The sequence below is a fragment of the Schistocerca nitens genome, chromosome 8 (genome assembly GCF_023898315.1).
Source record: "Schistocerca nitens isolate TAMUIC-IGC-003100 chromosome 8, iqSchNite1.1, whole genome shotgun sequence".
Classification (NCBI taxonomy): domain Eukaryota; kingdom Metazoa; phylum Arthropoda; class Insecta; order Orthoptera; family Acrididae; genus Schistocerca; species Schistocerca nitens.
The window spans coordinates 178729394-178756922 of record NC_064621.1 but is presented as its reverse complement, the minus strand read 5'-3'; the positions used below and the strand labels follow the sequence as shown (position 1 = coordinate 178756922).

The 27529-nt window shown below is 39.5% G+C and overlaps 1 protein-coding gene across 3 annotated transcripts in view; it reads right to left on the bottom strand.

Moving 5' to 3' along the window:
• LOC126199357 (probable cytochrome P450 6a13) overlaps positions 1-27529 on the bottom strand; it is a 251063-nt gene that overhangs the window by 113907 nt on the left and 109627 nt on the right. Inside the window, exon 1 of one of the 3 annotated variants that reach the window (XM_049936221.1) lies at positions 10572-10645. The exons of the other annotated variants lie outside the window; for them this stretch is intronic. The gene's annotated coding sequence lies outside the window, so the exon portion shown is untranslated. Of the gene's footprint in view, positions 1-10571; positions 10646-27529 lie in introns of those variants that run through there. 3 annotated transcript variants of the gene reach the window in all.

Sequence of the window (27529 nt, the reverse complement as noted above, 5' to 3'; positions counted from 1 at the left end):
ACCATGATCAGAAAGACCATTCTCAACAGGCTGAGCATTTATCTGGTTAAACTTATCTTGGTCTATAAAGAAGTTATCTATCAGTGAGCTGCTATCCTTTACCACCCGAGTAGGAAAATCAATAATGGGTGTCAAATTGAAAGAACCGAGTAATACTTCAAGGTCATTTTTCCTATTACCCTCTTTCAGAGAATCTACATTGAAGTCCCCACAAATAATAATTTGCTTCCCCCTGTCTGACAGATAGCACAACAAGGAGTCCAAATTTTTCAGAAATAGATGAAAATTTCCTGATGGGGACCTATATACAGTTACAATTATAAATGTGCCTTTATTTAATTTAAGCTCACAGGCACATGCTTCTATATGTTTCTCTACACAAAACTTTTTTGTTTCTATACTTTTTGCACAATGATAACTTTTGACATATATGGCAACTCCTCCTTTCTCCATATTTTCTCTCATTACATGTGCAGAGAGCTTATGTCCACTTACATTTACCTTATCCATATCAGTAACAATGTGATGCTCAGACAGGCATAGTATATCTATTTCATTCTCAGCTTCTAAATCTTCTAAACAAACTAGAAGCTCATCTACTTTATTCTTTAAACTCCCAATATTTTGATGAAATATACTTACATTATTTTTAATTATACTTTTATGAGAATCTTTCCTTATTCTAACATTTGCAGTACTCTCCTGTCTGAGTTTCTCATTGTGCTTAGGCCTAGTTCCTATACCAGTGGTCACACGGTGTTCAGAGAGGCAGATTATGTCAACTGGGTTGGGTGACTTTAATTCATCAATGCAATTACCTAGGACTGAGATACAACTTGGTGGAGATAAAATTTCTAGTGATTGGTGAAAATTTATAATTGATAGCTGTGATTGGTGATCCAATGTGCTAGAATTGTGCTGTTTAATTTCTTTCCTAAACTGAAGATTTGTTTCAATCCTGACCTCTCGTAGAACTTTACATCTTTCTGTCTTACCTATCCTAAAAAAGGTGCTGCTCCAACACCTGTAACCACTGGTATTTTACCATTCATGGCAGTGCCTCCCCCCCTTAAATTTCCTGCTATTACCCCAGCCAGTTTCCCCTTCCCTTTCCTGTTGAGATGTAGGCCATGCCTGGTATAGTCCCACCTACTGAGATAATCAACGGGAACCACACCAATATGAGCCCCCGCACCCGACCCAAGCAGCCGTTCCAACTCCAAATTAACTCTCCCAACAGAAGAGTTCAAATGAGGCCGGTCATGGCGTCTCAGGACAGATACAAATTCAACATTGGTGTGTCTCGATGCCGACGCAATCTTTACCAGGTCACACTCTATACTGTACCCAGGATCTCTGTCGATGCTGTTCCCTGGCCCTCCCACAATAACCACGGTGTCTTCCCTGGTAAATCCTTTACAGAGTGAACCTAAATCCTCTGTCACCTGATCCAGACTAGCACTTGGTTTGAAAAAATTTGTGACCTGGTATTCTGGTCCTAATTCCTCCTGCAGAAGTTGGCCTACACCTCTGGCATGAGAACTGCCTAACAACAAAACTTTCTTCCTTTTCGATGACTTTCCTACATTCTTTTTCAATTTCCTATTGAAAGTTTGTTGTGTCCTGTCTACACTTACCTCTGCTTGAGGCTCATCAGTTTCTAACTGAAGCAACAGGTCAAACTGATTTTTGACATTCACCACAAAACTGTCAGACTTAGTTCTAGGCCTGTTCCTTCTGCTACCTGTTGCCACTTCCCACCTCTCTTTGCCCTTCTCCCTCCTTAACCTGTCCAGATCTTCCCTAGCCTGATCTAGCTCAGCCTGAAGGGCAGCAATTTTCCCCTCCTGTTCCACTATCTTCCTATCTCTGCTGCAAATCCTACATAACCACTGATGAGCCTGATCCACTTTCCCAACACCCACGCCACTGCAATCCCCCCAGTGAAAAAAACTACTACATCCATCACACCAAACCCCGGAACTAACAATTCTACGGCAAGTCAGGCACTTCTCACTCATGGCAAAAATAATACTTTAGCTAGAATAAATCAATTAAATTACCGAAAATCAAAAAAGACGTTACAAGAATTAAGCCTATTCACAAATGTATATAAGCAAGTTTCTGATTTAAAATTCCGCTGTTTTTCTGAGATCTGTATTAAAACAATGAAGGTATACGCTATTTATTATATATTTCACTCGATTGAATGAAAAAAAGGACAATTAAACGAGGTACTTTAACTTTGATTCTCCAAAAACGTTACGAGAATTAGGCCTATAAACAAATGTATATAGGCAAGTTTCTGATATAAAGTTACGCTGTTTTTCTGAAATCTGTATTAAAACAATGAAGTTACAGGCTATTTACGGTAGTTTACTTATTTGTTACCGAGAAACTAGTTAAATTACCGTGAAACAATAAACAAACACGTTTACAAAATTTAAGCCTAAGCGTGACTTCGGGAAGTTACGATCTTTTCGTGTTTTCTTTCTGGAAATGGTTTCTGGCGTCACTTACTCGGCGGCCATCTTGGAACACAGGTTCAAGAGTGTGATTAAAATTCAGTGTGAAAGAGTATTAATGAAAACATTCGCTGATGTCATTGGTATCCTCAGTGAAAGCGAAGAAGAATACAGAATCTGTTGAATGGAATGAACAGTCTAATGCGTGAAGAATATAGATTGAGATTAAATCGAAGTAAGACGAAAGTGATGAGAATTGGCAGAAATGAGAACAGCTGGATACTTAACATCAAAATTGGTGATCACGAAGTAGTCAAAGTTAAGGAATTCTGCTACGTAGGCTGTTACAGAGGGAGCATTGAGAAATGGTTGACTAGAACAGGGGAAAGGAATACAGTAGAAAACGAATGGGTAGCTTGAAGAGATGAAACAGCGAAGGCAGCAGAAGATCAAATACGTAAAAAGATACTTCTAGTGGAAATCCTTGGATAACAGAAGAGATATTGAATTTAACTGATGAAAGGAGAAATTTAAAAATGCGATAAATGAAGCAGACGAAAGGGAATAAAAACGTCTAAAAATGAAATCGACAGGAAATGCAAAATAGCTAAGCAGGAATGAGTAGAGGACAAATGCAAGGATTTAGAAGCATATTTCACTAGGGGAAAGATGGAGACCACGTACAGGAAAATTAAAGAGGCCTTTACAGAAAAAAGAACCAGCTGCATGAACATCAAGAGCTCAGGTGGAAAATCTGTGCTAAGCAAAGAAGGGAAAACTGAAAGGTGGAAGGAGTACATAGAGGGTCTATACAAGGGAGATGAAGAGTTTGACAGAGCACTGAAAGATCTAAATGGAAACAAGGGTCCGTCAGTAGACGATATTCCGTCAGGACTACTGATAGCCTTTGGACGGTCAGCCATGATAAAACTCTTCAATCTGGTGAGCAAGAGGTATGAGACAGGCGAAATACCCTCAGTATTCAAGGAGAATGTAATAATTCCGATTCCAAAGAAATCAGTTGCTAATAGGTGGGAAAATTATCGAACTAACGGATAAATAGTCATCGCTGCAATATACTGTCACGAATTCTTTACAGAAGAACGCAGGAACACGCGAGACAATACTGACCCTTACAACTTATATTAGGAGGTAGGTTAAGGAAAAGCAAATCTATGTTTATAGCATTTGACAATGTTGACTGCAATACTCTCTTTGAAATTCTGAATGTATATAGAGTAAAATACAGGAAGCGAAAGCTGTTTACAATTTATGAAGAACCCAGGCGGCAGTTGTAAGTGTCGATGGGCATGAAACGGATGCAGTGGTTGAGAAGGGAGTGAGACGGGGTTGTAGCCTACCCCCAATGATACTCAACCTGTACATTGAGCAAGCACTAAAGGAGACCAAATCAGAATTCAGAATAGAAATTAAAGCTCAGTAAACAGATTAAGAAGGATGTAGGTAGCAATAATTATTCGGAGATGAAGACGCTTGCACGGATAGAGTGTCATGGAAAGCTGCATCAAACCAGTCTTCTATCAGAGGCAGTAAGGGACTTGGAAGAGCGGCTGAACGTAATGGACAGTGTCTTGAAAGGAGGATATAAGGCGAACATCGACAAAAACAAAGCAAAGATAATGGAATGTGGTAGAATTAAATCCGGTGAGGCTAAGGGAATTAGGTTAGGAAACGAGGCAATTAAAGTAGTAGATGAGTTTTAATGTTTGGACAGCAAAATAGCTGATGATATCCGAAGTAGAGAGGATATAAACTGCGGACTGGCAATGGCACGAGAAACGTTGTTAGCATCGAATATTGACTAAAGAATTAGGATGGCCTTCCTGAAGGTATTTGTCTGGAGTCTAACCACATATGGAAGTGAACATGGACGACAAACAGTTTAGTCAAGAAAAGAATAGAAGCTTTTAAAATGTGGTGTACAGAAGAATGCTAAAGATTTGGAGGGCAGATCAGGTAGCTAATGACGAGGTATTGAGCATAACTGAGAGAATAAGAAATCTGTGACACAGCTTGATTAAAAGTAGGGATAAGTTGTTTGGACACATTCTGAGCCATCAAGAAACCGCCAATTTAGTACTACCGGGAAGTGTGGGGGTAAAAATTGTAGAGGGAGACCAAGAGATGAATATAGTAAGCAGATTAAGGAGGATGTAGGTTGCAATAATTATTCGGAGATGAATATGCCAGCACGGATAGAGTATCTTGGAGAGCTGCATCAAACCAGTCTTCGGACTGAAGATCGCGACAACAATAACAACAACAACAGCAACGCAGCAAAATAGCCCATGATGGCTGAAGCAAGGCGGAAATAAAGAAAACGGACTACTATTGGCAAAAAAGGCATTCCTTGACAGGAGAAGTCTGCTAGGATAAAACAAATGAGGAAGGAATTTTTGAAAACGTACGTTTGGAGCACAGTATTGTACAGTAGTGAAACACGGGCTGAGGAAAAAATGCAAAAGAAGAGAATCGAAACATTTGAGATGTGGTGCTACAGAGGAATGTTGAAAATTAGGTGAGGAAAGAGGAGGTTCGCCGCAGAATAGGCAAGGAAAGGGATATGTGGAAAAACCGATAAGGGACAGGATGATAGGACGTCTTTAAGACATCACGGAATAACTTGCATGGTACTAGAGGGAACTTCAGAAGGTAAAAACTGAAGAGGAAGACAGAGATTGGAATACATCCAGCAAATAATTGAGGTTGCAGGTTATAACTGCTATTCTAAGGTGAAAACGTTGGTACAGGAGAGGAATTTGTGGCGGGCCGCATCAAACCAGTAAGAAGACTGATGACTCAAAAAGAAAAGATCACCAGTAGGTGATGGTATTAATGAGCATTTAAACTAATCCCTCCTATATTAGTTAGTGGAAAAGACTGCATTGCGAATAATGGAATAATCTCAGTAAGCTAGATCCGGTAAAATGAATATTTTGCTTCAACAGTATGTAACTCATTTTTTTAAACAATGATAACATAACCTCTGTATCATGCAGGTGCCCATTACAGAGGTGTTTCCAACATATTTTAATAAAGATTTAATTAACAGCATACAGTTTCACACTTGGTTTCCACATTAAATTATTGTATCTGTTTAAAAGTAGCCTGTTTGCTTCATTTCCCAGGATATTTCTTGCCAGGACCTTTCTGTCTCGGTTTTTAAGGAATAACTTGCTTGATTTTACCTCTGAATTTCATTTTGAGATTTAAAAGTACATGAGTTTACATAAAGCTTTGTTGATAAACCAGTAATAATAATAGGAAGCTATTTGACATATCGACAGTCCTATATTCGTCCACATCTATTAATACGCCATTTGATATATTCATTCATCCATCACACAGGAGAGCAAATTTACAATGTAGTTGTCACATACAAACATGAACATAAGTGTGCATAGTAAGAAAGATTCTGTGTATATGAAGGGTACTCGGGCATAGCAATCGTGGTCAGTCAGAAATTGAAGTTAAGTTCGTAATGCCTTCTTATAAAGGAATGGAAGTACATAATAGTGGTAACGTTTGTTTCTGTAAAAAACATTACGGCGATCGGAAACAGAAACGATCGAGGTCTACTCGGTGCTAAGGAAGAATGATCAAGATCTATTTCTATGTAGAGCGTTTTCTCCTCCTAATACGTTTCATCTTACAATGCTGTAGCTTCACCTTAATAGCGTTCCAGCAATGCTTGCTTCTTACTCACACATTTAAAACGATGTTCGAACCGTTACATTGTACAATAATAAAGTAAAGGCCGATATAAAACTGCGTCACATTGTGAATCCAAAGTACGCAGGAAAATGAGTTTTTCTCAATAAATTAAACAGAAACACTCTTGTGTTACTATCACCGAGATTGTGTATAAAGCTATTCCTTAAGTGAAATGAAGCTGTCAGAAATGTCGAAGGATGAATATAGACATTCCAGTCATGTGCAGTATACAAGTACAAGAAAAGTACTGGGGCATATTTCTGATTCTTCGAAAAGATTACAGGCTTGACTCACATTACAGGTGACGATTAGAAGTGCTAACGATTGAGGTGTTTTCAGAATGTTCAATTTAAAGAAAGAAATAGATAAATAAAGAAATGCAATCAAATGGCTTCCTGTGTTACACACAAGTCACGTGACTGGACTTTTCATTGCATAGCCTGTAATGCGAAGAAGACCAAAGAAAAGTCCAGATGAATCTGCATGTCATGATTTTTTCCTTTGTCTGTAAGATGCGTATTAATAGATGTGGAAGAATATAGGACGGTCAGGTATGTCAACCAGCATTCTTGGCATTGCATGGCATCGCTACTACAGGGAAGGTAGCTGTGAGGCCACAGGAAAACATAACACTAGACCAAACAAACTTAAAGAAGAAACCTTATCTAAAGTGCATCATCATATTATACAGTCACTGAGCAGCCGAAAAACACATTACAGCACGCATGATGACAAATGGTTGTATTTACAAGAAGAATTTAATATTCGATTGTTAGCGCCTGTTACATTCAGAGACAAATCTTTCAGACACTGTGACGTACGAACAATATGAACAGATTTTTATGACGAACTACAACATAAGTTTTAGGTACCTCAGAACTGACGTATGTCTAATCGCTCTAATTTTTCTTCGATGTAGAAATCGCATTAGTGTGTGACGAATTTCTTCTAACCTTGATTAACAGATGAACAACAGAAAGGTGAAACTCAGATACAAGCTTTGAAAAAGTAGACACAACATCTAAAATGAACTGCATAAGAGGTAAGCAGACACGTTTTACGAGATTAAACGTTCCCAATGTTGAAGTCCAGAAGACCCATGATGAAGAAAGCAGTCTGTAGGGATAACCAAAAAATCTTACACTTCGTAATATTTCAATCAACGAAGAATATTACCGCAGGCAGCTATCACTTTATTCGTTCAATATTCAATTGCTTTCTTTTGGGAAATATGTATTTTATACATATGACGAAACACTTCCCGATAAAGGACCTGATAAACTGTGTTCAATGCTGTGGCATTTCTGTTCGGAAATTGTGTCTGGCTCTGTGTGTGAACTCAGTTTATTCTACGATTCCAGTTCTGAGCTAAATAAAAATATCCTAAAGTAATGCTTTGGGGTAACGGAGATGGTGAATATCGGGATGAAGTTGTTGGCGTCATAACAACTGTACCTTCTGTTTACTTCTTGGTATCGCGAGAAGCTGAAAATCGTCCTTTCACATTTAAGAAGTCATAAAGTTGTTTAAATATTGGATGTGCCTTAGTTCTGCTTGTTCATTAAGAAATTTGCTGGAATTGCGCCTTAAAAGAGAGAAGGTAATTTTCGGTGTGTCACGATGGAAGGAAATTAATAGAAAAAGAGTAGAACCCCCAACACAAAGCAAATCCATGAAAGCACAGAATATTTTGAATTTTGTTTGTAGCTATTATTACTGAACTTCTGTGAATATGAATTGTAAATTTAGTGCAAACATATGATGTGTCTTTGGAGTGGGTTGTGCTGTCAAACGAAGGTATCTCCAAAATAAATAAATTAATTAATTAACTGAAAAAAGAAAGGTCTTAACAAATACACCAAGATACTGCCTTGTGACGCATAAATAGGTAAATATCTACAAAAATAGAGGTAAGCCATCTAACATGAATTTTATAGTTCCAAACCAAAAAACTGTATTGTATATAGCGGTTTTTTGGCCACTTGAGTATGACTCTTCCACAAAATACCACGTGCGGTCGCGCACGTAGTGCCACTGAAGCTTCGCGGTCCACGCGCAGAAGTCGGTTTTCGGCCTGGGGCGGTCTATCTTGCTGTGAAGTCAGAAGCATGAGCCCTACCAAGAGTGAACTGGGAATATATGTTGTTGATGAGAACCTCTCATCGTTCCTAAAAATAAAAACAAGATACAAGGGTGACTTCTCTAACTTTCCGAGGAGATGTAAGTCCATTGTTCGCATTAGTGTTTGCCAGTCATTGTCATTATTAATTTTATGAATATCTTACAATTTAATTTTATCAATAAATAATATCGATACTAAATACGGTATCATGTTTTATTCAACCTATGTACAGATTCACTAAGGTTTAAAACTTTAAGAGAGGTTTACTACGTTAATTTAGGCAGCGTTTGCAACGAGAGAAGATGTAGTGTCTAGTAATTAGAAAGGTATGTTCAGATGGTTTAACTATAGAGAGAGGATCAGCGAAAGGAGACAGACGAAACAAGTATACGAATGTACCGCAATCAGATGGAGGGCGTTTTTAGCAAAGGCCAGCTTAGCAGTGAACTAATCAACTTAATAAAATAACAGTTTACCTTTCTACGTACAACGGCGAAATAAATCGCAACACCAAAAGATAGTTACTGTAGAGTAATGAAATATCGGGAATACATTTGTCTCGGTAATGTTTTTAAGGAATTAGCGTTGCAAGATCACATGGTAATGTAAACACGAAATAATCTACTGGAAATTAATAAGCGGCGTCACGCCTAGGTTGAATGCAAACATGCAAACGTGCATGCACTGTGTTGTACAGGTGCCGGGTGCCCGTTTGTGGGATTAAGTTCCATGCCTGTTGCACTCGGTCAGTTAGTACAGGGACGATTAATGCTGTATCTGGATGACGATGGATTTTGTCGTCCGATGATGCTCGATTGGAGACAGATCTGGTGATCGAGCAGACCGTGACAACATGTCGGTAGAGCATGTTAGGTTACAACAGCAGTGTGTGGGCGAGTGTTATCCTGTTGGAAAACATCCCCTGGAATGCTGTTCATTAATGGCAGCACAGCAAGTCGAATCACCAGACTGACGTACAAATCTGCATTCAAGGTGCGTGGGATGACTATGAAAGTGCTGCCGGTGTCATACGAAATTGCACCGCAGACCAAAACTCCAGATGTATGTACCCTTAGTCTAGTGTGCAGACAGGGTGGTTGCAGGCCCCAACTGTCCTGCTCCTCACCAACCCACGGCCACCACTGCCGCGGAGCAGAACCAGCTTTCATCAGAAAAACAACAGACCTCTAACCTGCTCTCCAATGAGCTCTCCCTCGACACCACTGAAGTAGTGGCATGTACGCTGCAGGGCGTCTGGGTCAAAGCTGACCCTGATTTGAAACAGTTCGTTATGTCACTGTGGTGGCAACTGCTGCTGCTCAAACCGCTGCTGCAGATGCAGTACGATGCGTCAGAGCCCCATAGCGAACACAATGGTCGTCCCTTTGGGTAGTGCCACATGGCTGTCCGGAGCACTGTCTTCTTGCGACCGTACACTCTTGTGGAAACCGCTGCCAGCGGTCATGTACAGTGGGTACATTTTCGCCCTGTGTTTATGCATTATCGCACAAAGTACACACAGCTTCTCGTAGCCCTATTATACGACCTCTTTCCAACTCAGTGAACTGTTGATGGTGGCGTCTTTGTCACTTTAAAGGCATTCTTAACAAACATCAATCTGCCACGTCTAGTCCCACGACCGTTACAGCGCGTGTTTAAAGCAAACCTGATACACATCCTCATAGTGGCGCTAAGAGCGCCACTCTCATACGACTGGCTGAAAATCTGAATAGACATCATCTTTCAGATGTACAAACACGCTTACCAACTTTCGTTTATGTCTTACAACTCGTCCGTAGTATTGCGATTTCTTTTTCCGTCACTGAAATTTGAGTTTAAAAATTTTAGTTCCGAAAATAAATTTCATTCGTAGTAGTGTTGATATGTGACTCCGACGACTAATGAGTTCGCCAACGACCGCCCTAGAGCCTTGTAGGGAAACTACGGACAACCTAAATCAGGATGGTCGAAAGCGTATTTGAGTCGTTTTTCTTTAGTATCGACATTATGTGAGTACTAATCGTAGTCGCTACTGTGTACGCACTTGTTATTCGCCAGCTAAGCTGTGTCAGTACAAATGGTTCAAATGGCTCTAAGCACTGAGGTCATCAGTCCCCTAGACTTAGAACTACTTAAACCTAACTAACCTAAGTACATCACACACATCCATGACCGAGGCAGGATTCGAACCTGCGACAGTAGCATTACAGGTGGAAACGTTCAATAATTGGCAGAGACGGGAGACTTACTAAAGCTGGCCGTGTCTCGGTAGAGAAGCAGCGACGCGGCGTGGCGGACGAGCGGTCGGTCAAAACTCAGCGCCGCACACTTGGAGCGGCGGCTTTTATGAGCCCTCGTTATAGCCAATCAGAAACGTCCTGCCGTCTGCAGGAGCATCACGGTGACTTAGCATAGTACGCATAAACTATCAACTAAACAGGATTCTTGCTGATTCATCTCTCATAGAAATACGTCAGCAATCGCATCTGAGGCGACGTTCTCACAAAAGCAACCACAGGACACAGGTTATCCATCGCAAGAGGTTATGGAGCTTAAACATCTTCTGATCATCATTAACTGTGTTACATACTCCATAGCATCATTTCATAATGTGTAATGCAAACTGTGACATAAATCTAAATACTGAGTGCTGCGACTGCTCGAAGGACGTGTTCCAGTACAATAATCTGTTTATTTACCACTAAAATACTGTAAAGGGTTCTGTTTGGTACAGATAGACTACTGTTTAATTGATTAGTAGAACATGATAACACAGCAACAATGAAAAACTCTCAGGTATAAATAATCTGAACTATCGCTTTCGCCTGGGAGACCGCAGCATTGTAAATAACATCGTTGGCTTGTTAGCGTTCTGTGACTTTTAAGAGACTTGTGTATTCCGTGACTTTACTAATGAGTTTTTTTTTTCCTGATAGTAGACCTGACTACGGAAGTACGTATTTTCGAAGGAGGTGTACTTCTATTGTTAAAGAAAGAAACGACAGCCGCTATTGCTGCGAGATATCAGAAAATATTAATTTTTGTCAATATATGGTCTTGTAAGAAGCTGAACATATACTGCAATAGCTGAGCAATGAGAAGAACGATTTTATGAAATAATAATTGTTACCTTAAAAGGTAAAATTTTTCTCATTTCTGAAGTGAATATTATGCTCATCTTTCCTCTCCTAGCGATTACGATGCAAAGTGCAAGCAAGCAGAAGACTTACGACTTTGAATGCTAGGTAGTTCTGTGCGATCCCTGTTTAGTAACATGAACTTTTGGTTCAAAATGGTTCAAATGGCTCTGAGGACTATGGGACTCAACATCTTATGTCATAAGTCCCCTAGAACTTAGAACTACTTAAACCTAACTAACCTAAGGACATCACACACACCCATGCCCGGGGCAGGATTCGAACCTGCGACCGTAGCAGTCCCGCGGTTCCGGACTGCAGCGCCAGAACCGCACGGCCACCGCGGCCGGCCCAGGAAATTTTGGAATGAACAGATTCTCTTTTGTGAAAAGCGAAAATTTGTGGAACTTGCCCTACCGACACAGATTATCACAGTTGTTCAGAATCGTATCCGTCTGACTTGGTCTTCAATAACAGCGTCAAGAATTTTTCAGAGCTACATTACGACGTAAATCTTGGAAAGCTGATTCTTACGCTGGCTGCTAAGAAGAACGTCAACCTTGGGTGCGCCCGATTGCACTCCGGAGACGCCACGCATTACTGCAAAATTAATAATTTACTCTTTTTCAGCCAAGAAGACAGTAATTAAGATCCACAGCACTAAATATTTTATTTTTTATAAAAATGTCAATTTCAATTTTCATATTCGAAAGTAACACCAAAGGACAAATTTATTTAAAAAGAAAGGAGGACCTGGTAAGAGTAGGGAACAGTTGTTACAATCGATTTTGCAGTGGAAAGTTTCGAGGCTGCCTGTCTCTTTGTTGTTTTTGTTGTTATCAGGAATACTTAATAATTTTTCTAGTGGCCAGTGGAGCGACATTAGAACTCCCACATCACGAGACAGGGTATTGTCTCGTTCCATTGCCCTTTCTTCCTCGACTGGCCAAATCCTGATAAACGAAATTTACACCCAGGTGACGAAGCTCGTGGCTTAGCGATATGTAGATACACAGATGGCTGTCGTATTGCGTAAACCAGGTATAAAAGGTCAGTGCATTGGCGGAGTTGTCATTTGTACTCTGATGATTCAGGAGAAGCGGTTACCAATGTGATTGTGGCCGCACAACGGGAATGGTAGCTAGAGTTAGACGCTTGGGACGTTCCATTTCGAAAATCGTTGGGAAATTCAATATTGCGAGATCCACAGTGTCCAGAGTATGCCAAGAATACCAAATTTCAGGCATTACTTCTCTCCACAGTCATCGCACTGGTCGACGGCTTTCACTTAACGATCAAGAAAATGGTTCAAATGCCTCTAACAAGGGAACCTCCCCATTGCACCCCCCTCAGATTTAGTTAAAAGTTGGCACAGTGGATAGGCCTTGAAAAACTGAACACAGATCAATCGAGAAAACAGGAAGAAGTTGTGTGGAACTATGAAAAAAAAAGCAAAATATAAAAACTGAGTAGTCCATGTGCACGATAGGCAACATCAAGTACTACGTGAGCTCAGGAGCGCTGTGGCCCCGTGGTTAGCGTGAGCACTTGAGGAACGAGAGGTCCTTGGTTCAAGTCTACCATCGAGTCAAAAGTTTAATTTTTTATTTTCACACAATTATCAAAGTTCAGGCACTCACACATAATCAACTTCGCTCTCCAAAATTCCAGGACATGTTCAGATTTGCTTGGACATATGCAGGATTTGACGGTCTACACACGGAAAAATTTGAAAACGTTAAAAACATATGTTTTGACAGAGCACAGGGAAAACCGTGCGACTGTGAAACTGTTGCATTCATTTGTTGCAGTTTATGTGACAAACACTTATGTTTTCATCACTTTTTTGGGAGTGATTATCACATCCACAAGAAAACCTAAATCGGGAAAGGTAGAAGAATCTTTTTACCCATTCACCAAGTGTACAAGTTAGGTGGGTCGACAACATATTCCTTTCATGTGGAGCACATGCCGTCACCAGTGTCGTATAGAATATATCATGTTCGAACTGAAAGACTGAGCGAAATCTCGCGAGACACAAAGTCTCATATTGTACTGTGTGTAATATAAGTTAATTTTTATTTTTTCTTTTCATTTTTTTGCTTAAATATTGCTCCGTTATTTCTATAAGTACCATAAGTACTCTATTTAAAATCAGTCAGTTGTTTCACATAAATATTGCTTCTTTATTTGTCTATCATAAGTGCTCATGTATATTCATATTGTCAGTCAAACGGGAATTAACATTCTCCATTAACAGGAATCTCCTTACAACCGGCTTTCATCCTCGTCACTACCACTACTACTACTATTATCTTTTTCGTAACCACTACTGCCACTTTCCATCTTTCTTTTCACTCCCTTCTCCGATACTTCCAGCCTGTTTTTCACCTTAAGCCCACAGACGCTTGAGTCAGCCACAACCTTGGACACACCTGCAAATATGTCTTTCCCCGCGAAATCCAGCTTTTGTCCTTCTTCCGGCCAGCAGGTAAACGGAGCGCGCTCGGGCCTACAGGCGGCCACAATGGGACGGACCGGTTCCGGCGGCGGGCTCTTTGTGGCCCACGCGAACACGCAGTCGCTAACGGCTCACTTGACGAGTTCTGTGACCTGTTCTGCCAATCGCTGTTCCATATTATCCTCGTCTCTGAAACTTGGTTGAAACTGAAACACGTACGTATTCAGTAGCAGCGATGGCGAGGCATGACAGAATCTCTGACCAGAGAGTTATTTATCGTTGCTAGTCTGCGCTTGACCGCGCGGCAGTGCAGTGCAGTTGCGTTCGAGTTGCGAGAGACTTGTTGTACGTAGCGAGTCGCGAGAGCATGTAGTAGCGCGCGAGAGACAGTCGCAGTTGTGTGTGAGGAGTCGGCGGGCGTCGACATGGCCCTCTGGTCAAAGTTCAGGAAGAGGTATATTTTTTAAATAAGGTAATGAAGCAGCATTGCGCACATCTGGGAATGTAATGTATCTTAACTGTAATTAATTTGTTCAAGAATCGCCCCAATAATAATTTTGTTCTCAAAACAATTTTTTTTAAAAAAAAGATAATCATTACAATTGAATGTTCATTTCTCAATTTTTGTGTCGAGTTTACATTGGGTCATTATTTTTCAATATTTTTGTAGCGAAGGTACAGTCGCTTTTATTTCAATTTAACAATGTTTTGTGGGAGCTCAACAACAATTGCGTCATTGTTATTCAGTAATCTAGTGGGGAAATAACTTTTGGCACGTTTTCATTATCATAGACTTTTCTTTTATTTTTGCTGGGAGGTTGCGTTGAGCACGATTCCCATTAACATTTAATTATTGTGATTTTCCAAATTTCTCTGGGAAGGTTACACTTAGCGACACCTGGTCCAGGATCGTATTTCGTTGAGAATCTTCTGAGAAGTAGTAAGATATTTGCTTTTATTTACTTAATATAATTAGCATTTGGCACAACGCCTTTACTAATTTTATGACTTTCTTTCCTCAGATCATCGGCAATTCGTTGCTCTGTTGTATTTGTGTGTTGCTTTTGCATTGTGCTTATTTGTTTTGTGAATAATTGTGACTATTGTAAAAATGCCGCGAAAGACTGTGAATAGTGTATCGCGAGGTATTATGAATGAAATTACCGACTTAAACAACGTGACCGATAGTAATTGTGACACACAGTGTAATGATGACAATCCTGCGTTCACTGACAATCAGTGCGTTCCAACCTCTAATGATGATTATTATTTTACTGATGAACAAACGAACTCAATTGTCTCCTCTGTTAATTTGACGACAATTGATGACGCGGGGCGCCCTATTGTAATGAGCGCTACCCAGCTTAACACACCCGGTTTGGAAAATTTAAGTAACGTACAGACAAATTTTTCTAATGAAAATGGACAGGGTACTGAAAGTACGACGGATCCATTTAATTCCGAAATAGTGACCGACAGTGTACATTCGACTGTCAAACCTTTTTGTAAATCTCAGAATAACCAAATGGTTACAGAAAGCGAGACAATTCCAGATCCACCATTAAACAGCACAGTGAATAGAGTAGGTAATAATGGCTTGGATCAAATTATGGCAATATTGCTACAACAAATTAATGATAATTTCAAACAACAGAATGAAAGACAAGACAACAATCACAAACAACTTAGAGAACAGAACAAACAAGATAACGAAAATCTCAAACAACACTTATATGAAAAATTAGACAACAATTCCAGGCAGCTTAGTGAACAGATTAGAGCCGTTGCCGCGCAGTGTCATGATACTAAGGAACAGTTACGCGAGGAAATTGAGGCTTGTTCTAGAAAAGGTAGCGAAGAAATTAGATCTGTTGCGCAAGAATTAAGGGAAATGCAAATAGCTACAACAGAAACACTTAGAAACGAAATTAGCGGAGTCGCTAAACAATGCTCTGAAAAGGCTACACAATTACGCGACGAGTTTAAAGCAATGACAGCAGAACTTCCGCGTACAATGGACGCAAAGATAGACGCGAAATTCGACCAACAGAACTCTCAAATTGACGAATGTTTTAATCTTCACATACAAAACAGTGATACGCGTTTCCGCAAATTTATTCAGGATCAAAATAAAGTAAAACGTCAAGTAATGGAAACAATCACTGCACAGAGACAAGAAGACAAACGTAAAATGTTTGCGAAAGCAAAAACATACGTAGACAACAATATTGCTACAGTGTCCGACAAAATTAATACCATCGAACAGTTGAACGCGGAATTACGTGATGAAATTTCTGATCTTAAATCAAAAACAGATACACACACAGCAGATATTCAGACAGTGACAGACAGATTTGAACAATTAGAAATAACACAGGATTGCGATGTCATCAAAGCTGACTTTAAAAAATTGAACAAAACTACACGTAAATTACAAAAACAGATTAATACTTCTGACACTAAAAGCGATGATCAGGTAAAAATACTGACTGAAAAATGTGATGAATTGGCCAGTCGTATTGACCCTATTGAAAGTAATAATGACAGCAAATCAGACGATACTTCACCGGTTTCATTTAATCAAACACCCGAATTTCAAAATCTTCAACAGACACTCAATGAGATAGATTTATCTAATAATACATTGCGTAGAAAATTGTCAAGTTTACAGCAAGAAGTAACAGAGATGAAAAATATTTCAGTTAATAACACATCACAGCAGACGCCACTTTGCGAACATTTGTCAGACTCACACAGTGCGTATAATTTAGGTAATCAACAGAGAGTATACGACTTAGATTCCGAACAGACACAGACAAATAGATTCTCTTACAATCATGAACCTGTTCCATCATACAGAGACGATAATTTTGAATACAAACATTTTCTGTAAGTGAGAAAATTTAAAGTGTTTAAAAATGAGAGAACACAGATTCATCCGCTAGATTGGATACAACAATTTAGCTTTGCTTTTCCACCGACTTGGCCCGTAACGCACAGACTTGAATTTATTTGCAGTTTTTTGGAAGGCGAACCAGCAACTCGTATGAGACCGATCGCGAGACAATGTTATTCAGTAGAAGAATTTCAGAATGCTTTTCTGTCAGCGTATTGGTCGAAGACAACACAGGGCGGAATTAAAGATCAGTTAATTAGCTTACCAAATTATGAGAACTCAAATTTTCCCAGTGTGACTCAATTTTTTGAGCACATGGTGCAACAAAACCAGTATTTAAGTGAACCCTATAGTGAATCTGCACTCATTCAATTATGTATCTCTAAATTGCCACGATCATTAAGAGTGTCACTTTTAACGGGTCAGCAAAAAGAAAATATTTCGGCATTCAGGGATCTGCTGCAGCTTTTAGAAGTGCAGCAATCAGACTATTCTTTCGTAAACAAAAATTTTTCATATAATAACCAAGGTCAACAAACATACAGTAATTACGATCAGTCACGTAATTTCAATAGTAAAAGTAACAGACGCTTTAGAAATGACAACCACCAAAACTTCAATAACAGACAAAATTCCAATTATCAATATCGTCAAAATTGTCAGCAACAGGAACCACATTTTTGTAACAATAGACGTTTTCCACCACAACAGCATGAAAGTCAGCCGGTTAGCATACCTAACCAACAATGTTATGCACAAGGTCAGCCAAGCTTTAATGTTTCACCGCGTGCACGTATAGTCACTGATACAACAAATAGTAACGCACGGCAGCAAAGAAGCAACTACGTAGAGAAAACACAGTATTTTAATTCGTATCGCAATGCACCGTATAGGAATGACTATCACGACAGACGTAAAAACAATGAGCACAATTATCAGCGTACGTATAATAACAGTCGATCCTACGAGCAGCAAAATGATCAGCAACAACATATTCTGATGAATGAACCAGACAGCAGGTATCATCCAGAGCGTAATACGTCTGGAAGAAATAACAGAACAGTTCAAATAGTCGAAGTGCCACAGAATCGTCCTGACAATAATAGCACGTCAGATAGAATTTGACTAGATACTGTACAGATCGCATCCTCGAGTAATACAAGCACTACCTTAGACACGCAGAATATTGTTCACGAAAATGTAATTACTTTTGACGATATCAGAGACACTCTTTTACAGGAAAGACCAGTTGTTCAGAAAACCATTTCACATCCTGTCATCGAAATTAAAATTGGTTCATCGAAATTTTCAGCAGTAATCGATTCTGGATCATCTATGTCAGTTATAAATGAGGAGACTTTCAACGAGTGTAACAAAGAGAATACATATCCTACATTACCTTTAGGCAAAACGAAAGTAAAAGGAGCAGTATCGAGTAAAGGAGTAGACGTTAAATTACAGACGCATTTATCATTTTGTATTGCAGGTCACACATTTCACTCAAATTTTTGGATTGTTCCTTTATTGACAACAGACGTTAATTTAGGTAGTAATTTTCTGGTACAACACGACGCAGTTATTGATTTTCAAAATTCTTATTTAATGTTGAAGGATGAAAATGTGCAATTGGCTTTACAATTTCAGCATTCTTTATCTGCGGAAGAACAAACAATTAATCGCACAGAGGTCATTTCCGTATCACGTAACATAGACTGTAATTCCACATTGTTCACAGATACGTATGTGCATAACTATAATGCTCCAGACGAAGCTGACTACGACGTAATGCAGATGATTTCTGATAAAGTTAAACAGAGTTGTGCAAATACAGACGACGAACGCACGCAACTACGCAAAATTCTCTTACAGCAAGCTCCAGTTTTCGACAACATTCCTGATACTATGTCCGGCTTTATGTATGAATTTCAAGTCAAACAGCACGACACATTTAAAGCCAAGCATTATCCCATTCCATATATTCGTAGAGATCAAGTTAAAAAGAATTGAAGGATATGCTTGACCAAGGAATTATTGAACCGGCAGTTAGTCCGTACATAAACCCGCTACATATTGTTAAGAAAAAAGATGGCTCACTTCGCCTTGTACTTGATTCGCGTCACGTTAATGACATTATTATTAATGAAACAGATCGACCACAGACACTAGAAGAACTACTACAGAAATTTCACGGTACGGCTATTTATTCTACATTAGATTTGAAATCGGGATTTTGGCAAATTCAGCTTCATCCGAATTGCAGAAAGTACACAGCATTTCTCTGTTTTGGCGACTGTTATCAATTTTGCAAATTACCATTCGGTTTAACTATTTCTTCTGCAGCTTTTATTCGCGGTTTGAACACAATACTTACGACAGAACTTAAAGACAGAATTACGACGTACGTAGACGATATTTTTATTGCAGAAGCTAACTGGACTGAACACAATCTGATTCTAGAACAACTGTAACAAACTTTTCATGCACAATGACTTACAATTAATCTTAGTAAATCGCACTTTGGCAAAACTTCTATAAAATTTCTTGGACATGTAATTTCAGCAGAAGGCATTGCACCTGATCCGGAAAAACTTCAAGCTCTACGTGACATTACTGTCCCTACGACGAAGAAACAACTACGGAGTTTTTTTGGGTTTAATTAACTTTTTTCGTAAATTTATTCATGACTCTGCTTTAGACACACCTAGATTATGCCAATTGACAGGTAAAAACACTATTTGGTCCTGGGATAAGCAAGCACATTCTGAATTTGTGAACCTGAAAGAAGCCTTGTTGAATACTCCACTTTTATCGCACCCAGATCTTACCAGAAATTTTTCCATTGCCACCGACAGTTCCAACACATCTTTAGGCGTACATATTTTTCAGGAAATTGAAGAAGATGGCTCAACAGTAATTAAAAACATCGCATTTGCAAGTCGCATTCTGTCACCTGCTGAACGAAATTATTCTGTTACTGAACTTGAAACATTATGTGTTGTATGGGCTTTTACCAGATTTAGGCATTTTCTTTATGGAAGACACACCACCGTTTACACAGACCATAGAGCTATACAATTCTTACTTTCGGCTAAATTCACTCATGACAGATTAAGCAGATGGAAGCTTTATTTACAGGAATTTAATTTTACAATAGTTCACATTCCCGGCACATTAAATGTTATAGCAGACGCACTATCTCGTTCTCTCAGCAACAATCAGCATGACATCGCAACCAACTTCTGCAAAGCAAATTTCAGCGTTATGTACATTCAACAAGTTGCATTTGAAAATTTTATTTCATCGTCATTACAGGACATAGCAAAAGAGCAAAATAAAGACAACGTGTGGAAAGAAATTAAACACCTTTGGCAAGATAAGAATAATGTTACGATTAGAAACCATTACACTGTACGCAATGACATTCTGTTTCGCCGCTCTCATCCTGACAGCGACAATTGGTTATTATGCATTCCTGACGAACTGATTAACAAATTAATCTGGTACACTCATTTAAGTTACGCACATTACGGAGCCAGAAAATGTTTTCTTATACTGAGACAGAACTGTTATTTTACCAACATGGAAAAACGTATACGACGGGTTTTAACGTCATGTAAAATCTGCCAGAAAGCTAAGTCAGACACAACTTCACATATTCCTCCATTATATCCGATTGTACCTGTTAAATTAAGACACTTTGCCGCTGTAGACATTTTTGGTCCAATTCCGAGAACCAACAGAGGTTTTTGCTACATCTTTGTCGCTGTTGAACTCACTTCAAAATTTGTTACTTTCACTCCGTTACGCAAAGCTACTGCTAAAACTGTTTCGAAAGCATTTGTAAAGCATTTTCTATTTCATGTAGGGCATGTGTTGAAAGTAATTTCTGACAATGGATCGCAATTTTGTTCTGCTATATGGACACGCATGTTACGAGCTAGAAACATTTCTCCAATCTATATATCCAGGTACCATGCTTCTTCGAACCCTTGTGAACGATTAATGAAAGAAATTGGTAAACTGTGTAGAATATACTGCCACAAAAGACATATTGATTGGGACACACACATATTCTCATTCCAAGATGTAATTAATTCCATACCAAATGAATCCACTATGCTATCTCCGTCTGTTATACTGAAAAATGTTGAACCATCTAACAAAATTAAAGAATTAGTAACATTTCCTACATCTCGTCGATTACGACACCACGAAATAATTGACATTGCACTGAACAACATCAAACGTGCCGCAGAGCACCGGAGAAGACAGCAAAAACAGGTTTGTACACGGCGAGACTTTCACATTGGACAGAAGATATTAGTACGTCCACACTATTTATCCAGCAGAATAAAAGGTAAGTGCAGTAAATTTGAACTTCTATACGCAGGTCCATATCGGATTCGCAGCATTCCTCACCCCAATGTTGTACACGTCGAAACTTTGAGAACCAGAAAATCGAAAGGAAACCACCACGTCTCTAACATTAAACCCTTTATTGAATGAAGACACTTTATGATTTAACATGCTATGATGCCATTTACATATTTTATGACCACTTATGCAATTATAGTTATGTGACTACTTATTGATGATTATCGTATTTTTTCTTGGCAAGCGCCCGGCAAGGTAAGGTTAGCAGGTCGCTTTTCTTGTCGTTACACATCAGACCGTGCATATTTTTCCAGACAAACTTACGTATTTTATGAATAATTATGCAACTCTATGTAGTGACGTATTAATTTTATCAAATTCTCTCTCCATTAAAGTCTTTAATGCTCGCCTCTATTAACTACAGTACGTACAAGCTGAACACAACGAACGTCACATTTTGTCTTTCTTATGTATATACGATTGTTTCATGTTTTGTTTGTATGCAATATGAAATGGTTAAGACATAGCAAACACCAGTTGACTTTGACATTTTTGCCTTCTGATATCTCAACATCCTGACTACTTTACTGTTACATTGTGATACACTGAGTACATTTTTTGCCTTTGAACACTGTCTATGCTTTTGACATATTACGTTTTCCGTCATGTTATGCTGTATACTTAATTATGTTACCATAAACCAGTCATTATTTAATGAGTATATGATTTAAATGCAAGACATTAATCTCTGTTCATCAATTTCAGAAAGAAATGATGCGTGAAAGGAATAAATTAAACAGAAATGGGAATTTCACCTTCGGAATGATCGAAAGAAGATGCAAACCTCGTGAGGAAGAGTAAATGGATCAGGATTAACAAGCATTAACAAGAATATACTATACACATCGTAGAATAGCAGTCTTAACTAATTTTTTCTTTCAGAATACAAGGCGATGGAATATGCTAGAGATAAGGAATAGTTGTATAATGAGTAATGAAGTGATTTTTTGCAGATGATAATGAATGCTGATGAATAATGATGAAGAATGTGCTAATATGGATAATGAAGTTTTTCTTTACAGGTGATGATAATAATGGAGTTATGATAATATAAGTAATGAAGTGATGGATAATGAAGTTTTTATTTTCTTTACAGATGAGGATATTGTTGAAGTTATGTATTTATGCTATGTAGTTATTTAAGTATTTGTTGCAGTTCGCTTTGACGGCAGGTGTTATATTGCATAGTATAATGACTGAAGGTTTTGGAAAGGACAGCTATGGAACACATTTTTTATACACATTTCACTATCTGTTAATTCGAAGTTCACTACTTTTCAGCACAAAATGCATTTCTTCTTTCAGCTTAATAATCCATTTTTTATATATTTTTGCAGGAGACATTATTTATGAAATTAATGTGCTATAAGCAGTTGTTCATTAAATCTATGTCATTACATTTACTCTACTTGTTTCATAACCTTGTTACCGCTGACTCATGACGAATGACGTTACACATTTTCATTTACAGGAACAACCCAGAAGCAATTTTTTTTTCTTTTTCTCTTCTTGCTTTCCCTTATAATTACCCAAAGCAATGCATTGCTAACAAAAAAAAAGTATCACCAGTTCCAAATAATGCTACCCATTTAAGAGAGTTCTGAATAATACTGAATGAGCAATGTTTTGTACTATTCAATACTTGCTGGCCAATGAGTGCCAATAATTAGTATAACTAAATGAATTATATTAATACTATGCCATTCATTAGCTCCTGTTTTCAATGATGACTTCTGATGTTTTGTAACTGGCCAATGACTGATTCAATAGTTGCTGGCCAGTGAGTGCCAATAATTAGTATAACTAAATGAATTATGTTAATACTATGCCATTCATTAGCTCCTGTTTTCAATGATGACTTTTGATGTTTTGTAACTGGCCAATGAGTGCCAATAATTAGTGTAACTAAATGAATTATGTTAATACTATGCCATTCATTAGCTCCTGTTTTCAATGATGACTTTTGATGTTTTGTAGCTGGCCAATGAGTGCCAATAATTAGTATAACTAAATGAATTATGTTAATACTATGCCATTCATTAGCTCCTGTTTTCAATGATGACTTTTGATGTTTTGTAACTGGCCAATGAGTGCCAATAATTAGTATAACTAAATGAATTATGTTAATGCTATGCAAATAATTGACTCTCATTTTCAATGATGACTTCTGATGGTTTATAACTGGCCAATAAGTGCCAATGTTCACTATAATCAGATGATTTATGAACATTATTCTGTAATACTACATACATGGTACAGAAATGTTCAATAACGGGGCAATGAATGCCGCAAACTACTAATGTAATTTTCAGTGAAGACTAGTATGTGACTTAATGTCCTTCACCTTCTGGCCTAACTACCCTGAATTACTGCAATATCCATTTGTCCTATCTATCCTCATGATCATGGAGCACTATATTTGGTTTTTGCACTAATTCCACGTTGGTGTGCCTTGTAAGAGCGTGGTGTTGACACCACATGCTGTCCACCACCGTGACCGATGGAGACGTTATTATGGTCCCACTGTTTGGCGTACCTGATGTACTGCCAAAATGATAACAGGGAATATTACTACGACATTTCAGTGTCTTGGCTACGCTGATAAATACTTCTGGGAAAAGAACTTCCGATTGTCTCACTTGGTGTTGTACTTCTGTGGAAAGATATGGACTTTCAGAGCAGCTGTGTGCAACCTAAAGTGCTACAACCATGATGCAATCCTTCCCTTTCCTATCCTAATTCTTGTAACATAGTGAAAATCATTTCTTTTGCTAACATGATTTCTATTTATATACATTTTGTGTTTTGCTGATATATTCTCAACTGCAGTGCATGTGCACTTATGTCACTTGTCAACATGATTTTTTACCATTGCGTTTATTTGTTATGAAAATGCTAAAGAGTTTTTCAGTGCGTGTGCACTTTTGTCATTTCTACCCATTCTATGTACATTTTTTTGATTTGTTGATATATTCTGAAGTACAGTATGTGTGCACTCTTGCCATTTATATTGTATATACATTTTGTGATTTGATGACTTTTTTACATTTATTTGTTGTGAAAACGTTGAAGAATTTTTCAGTGCATGTGCACTTATGTCATGTGTTATTGCACTCCTGGAAATGGAAAAAAGAACACATTGACACCGGTGTGTCAGACCCACCATACTTGCTCCGGACACTGCGAGAGGGCTGTACAAGCAATGATCACACGCACGGCACAGCGGACACACCAGGAACCGCGGTGTTGGCCGTCGAATGGCGCTAGCTGCGCAGCATTTGTGCACCGCCGCCGTCAGTGTCAGCCAGTTTGCCGTGGCATACGGAGCTCCATCGCAGTCTTTAACACTGGTAGCATGCCGCGACAGCGTGGACGTGAACCGTATGTGCAGTTGACGGACTTTGAGCGAGGGCGTATAGTGGGCATGCGGGAGGCCGGGTGGACGTACCGCCGAATTGCTCAACACGTGGGGCGTGAGGTCTCCACAGTACATCGATGTTGTCGCCAGTGGTCGACGGAAGGTGCACGTGCCCGTCGACCTGGGACCGGACCGCAGCGACGCACGGATGCACGCCAAGACCGTAGGATCCTACGCAGTGCCGTAGGGGACCGCACCGCCACTTCCCAGCAAATTAGGGACACTGTTGCTCCTGGGGTATCGGCGAGGACCATTCGCAACCGTCTCCATGAAGCTGGGCTACGGTCCCGCACACCGTTAGGCCGTCTTCCGATCACGCCCCAACATCGTGCAGCCCGCCTCCAGTGGTGTCGCGACAGGCGTGAATGGAGGGACGAATGGAGACGTGTCGTCTTCAGCGATGAGAGTCGCTTCTGCCTTGGTGCCAATGATGGTCGTATCCGTGTTTGGCGCCGTGCAGGTGAGCGCCACAATCAGGACTGCATACGACCGAGGCACACAGGGCCAACACCCGGCATCATGGTGTGGGGAGCGATCTCCTACACTGGCCGTACACCACCGGTGATCGTCGAGGGGACACTGAATAGTGCACGGTACATCCAAACCGTCATCGAACCCATCGTTCTACCATTCCTAGACCGGCAAGGGAACTTGCTGTTCCAACAGGACAATGCACGTCCGCATGTATCCCGTGCCACCCAACGTGCTCTAGAAGGTGTAAGTCAACTACCCTGGCCAGCAAGATCTCCGGATCTGTCCCCCATTGAGCATGTTTGGGACTGGATGAAGCGTCGTCTCACGCGGTCTGCACGTCCAGCACGAACGCTGGTCCAACTGAGGCGCCAGGTGGAAATGGCATGGCAAGCCGTTCCACAGGACTACATCCAGCATCTCTACGATCGTCTCCATGAGAGAATAGCAGCCTGCATTGCTGCAAAAGGTGGATATACACTGTACTAGTGCCGACATTGTGCATGCTCTGTTGCCTGTGTCTATGTGCCTGTGGTTCTGTCAGTGTGATCATGTGATGTATCTGACCCCAGGAATGTGTCAATAAAGCTTCCCCTTCCAGGGACAATGAATTCACGGTGTTCTTATTTCAATTTCCAGGAGTGTATGTTTTGTGCTGAACGTCAGTAACTGTGCACTTTTGTCATTTATCAATATGATCTCTATATACATTTTTCTGATTTGCTGATACATTCTGTACTCATTATATATATATATATATATATATATATTTGTTGTTGTTATTGTCTAATATGTTTTGTATTCGGTGCCTGTGCACCACATTTACTACATCTGTATACTCTGTGATTGTAAAGTTGATTCGTTAAGAAAAATTTTGTTGCTCATGGCAAGTCCAAATGACTCACCATCGCTGCCAAATTTTTGCCCCCCCCAGTGGAGGGTTATGAAACACGTACGTATTCAGTAGCAGCGATGGCGAGGCATGACAGAATCTCTGACCAGAGAGTTATTTATCGTTGCTAGTCTGCGCTTGACCGCGCGACAGTGCAGTGCAGTTGCGATCGAGTTGCGAGAGACCTGTTGTACGTAGCGAGTCGCGAGAGCATGTAGTAGCGCGCGGGAGACAGTCGCAGTTGTGTGTGAGGAGTCGGCGGGCGTCGTCATGGCCCTCTGGTCAAGGTTCAGGACGAGGTATATTTTTTAAATAAGGTAATGAAGCAGCAATGCGCACATCTGAGAATGTAATGTATCTTAACTGTAATTAATTTGTTCAAGAATCGCCCCAATAATAATTTTGTTCTCAAAACAATTTTTTTAAAAAAAAGATAATCATTACAATTGAATGTTCATTTCTCAATCTTTGTGTCGAGTTTACATTGGGTCATTATTTTTCAATATTTTTGTAGCGAAGGTACAGTTGCTTTTATTTCAATTTAACGATGTTTTGTGGGAGCTCAACAACATTTGCATTGTTATTCAGTAATCTAGTGGGGAAATAATTTTTGGCACGTTTTCATTATCATAGACTTTTCTTTTATTTTTGCTGGGAGGTTGCGTTGAGCACGATTCCCATTAACATTTAATTATTGTGATTTTCCAAATTTCTCTGGGAAGGTTACAAAACCAAACATTTCTTCCGACGCTATCCGAATCACTGGTTACTCTCTCCTAAGGGCAGATTGTGTAACACGACGCGGGGGTGGTGTGGTTGCCTATGTTCGCTCTGAGGAGCATCGGATGCAAAGGGCGAAGGAGAAGCAGAGTTCTTGTTTTTCGAAATAAATGCATCAAATCAGAAACTGCTAATTGGAGTAATCTATAAACCTCCAAACGTCGGTGCCATGTCCTCCTTTCAGTCTGCCCTGTCCTCGCTCCTGACACAGTATGAACACATAATCATTATGGGCGACACAAACATCGACTTACAGTTAAAATCTCCCTCTGCAGAAGAACTAAGGAGACTGTTCTACTCTAATGATATGAGTTTAACACCGCTGGTCCCAACTCATCACACGCCACACAGCCACACACTCATAGATATAATAGCAACAAATCGACCAGATAAAATAATTCGCGCCAATGAGACATCCGCTCCGGGACTCTCTGCTCATGATGTGATATTCTTAAACTACTCAATGCATACTACCAAAGAAAAATCTCACCTGGTAACCTACAGAAACTTAAAAAATGTTAACCATGACGCTCATCAAAAGGATTGCTCAGGCATCCCTTGGCATGATATAAACAATGAACCGACTTTAGACGGAAAAATTCGGGAATTATGTCGCAAAATTATTGCACTGTATGATAAACATGCTCCTCAATGCACTGACAAGGTAAAGAGAGCTCCCGCTCCGTGGCTCACCACTGCATTACGCCAGTTAATGAAT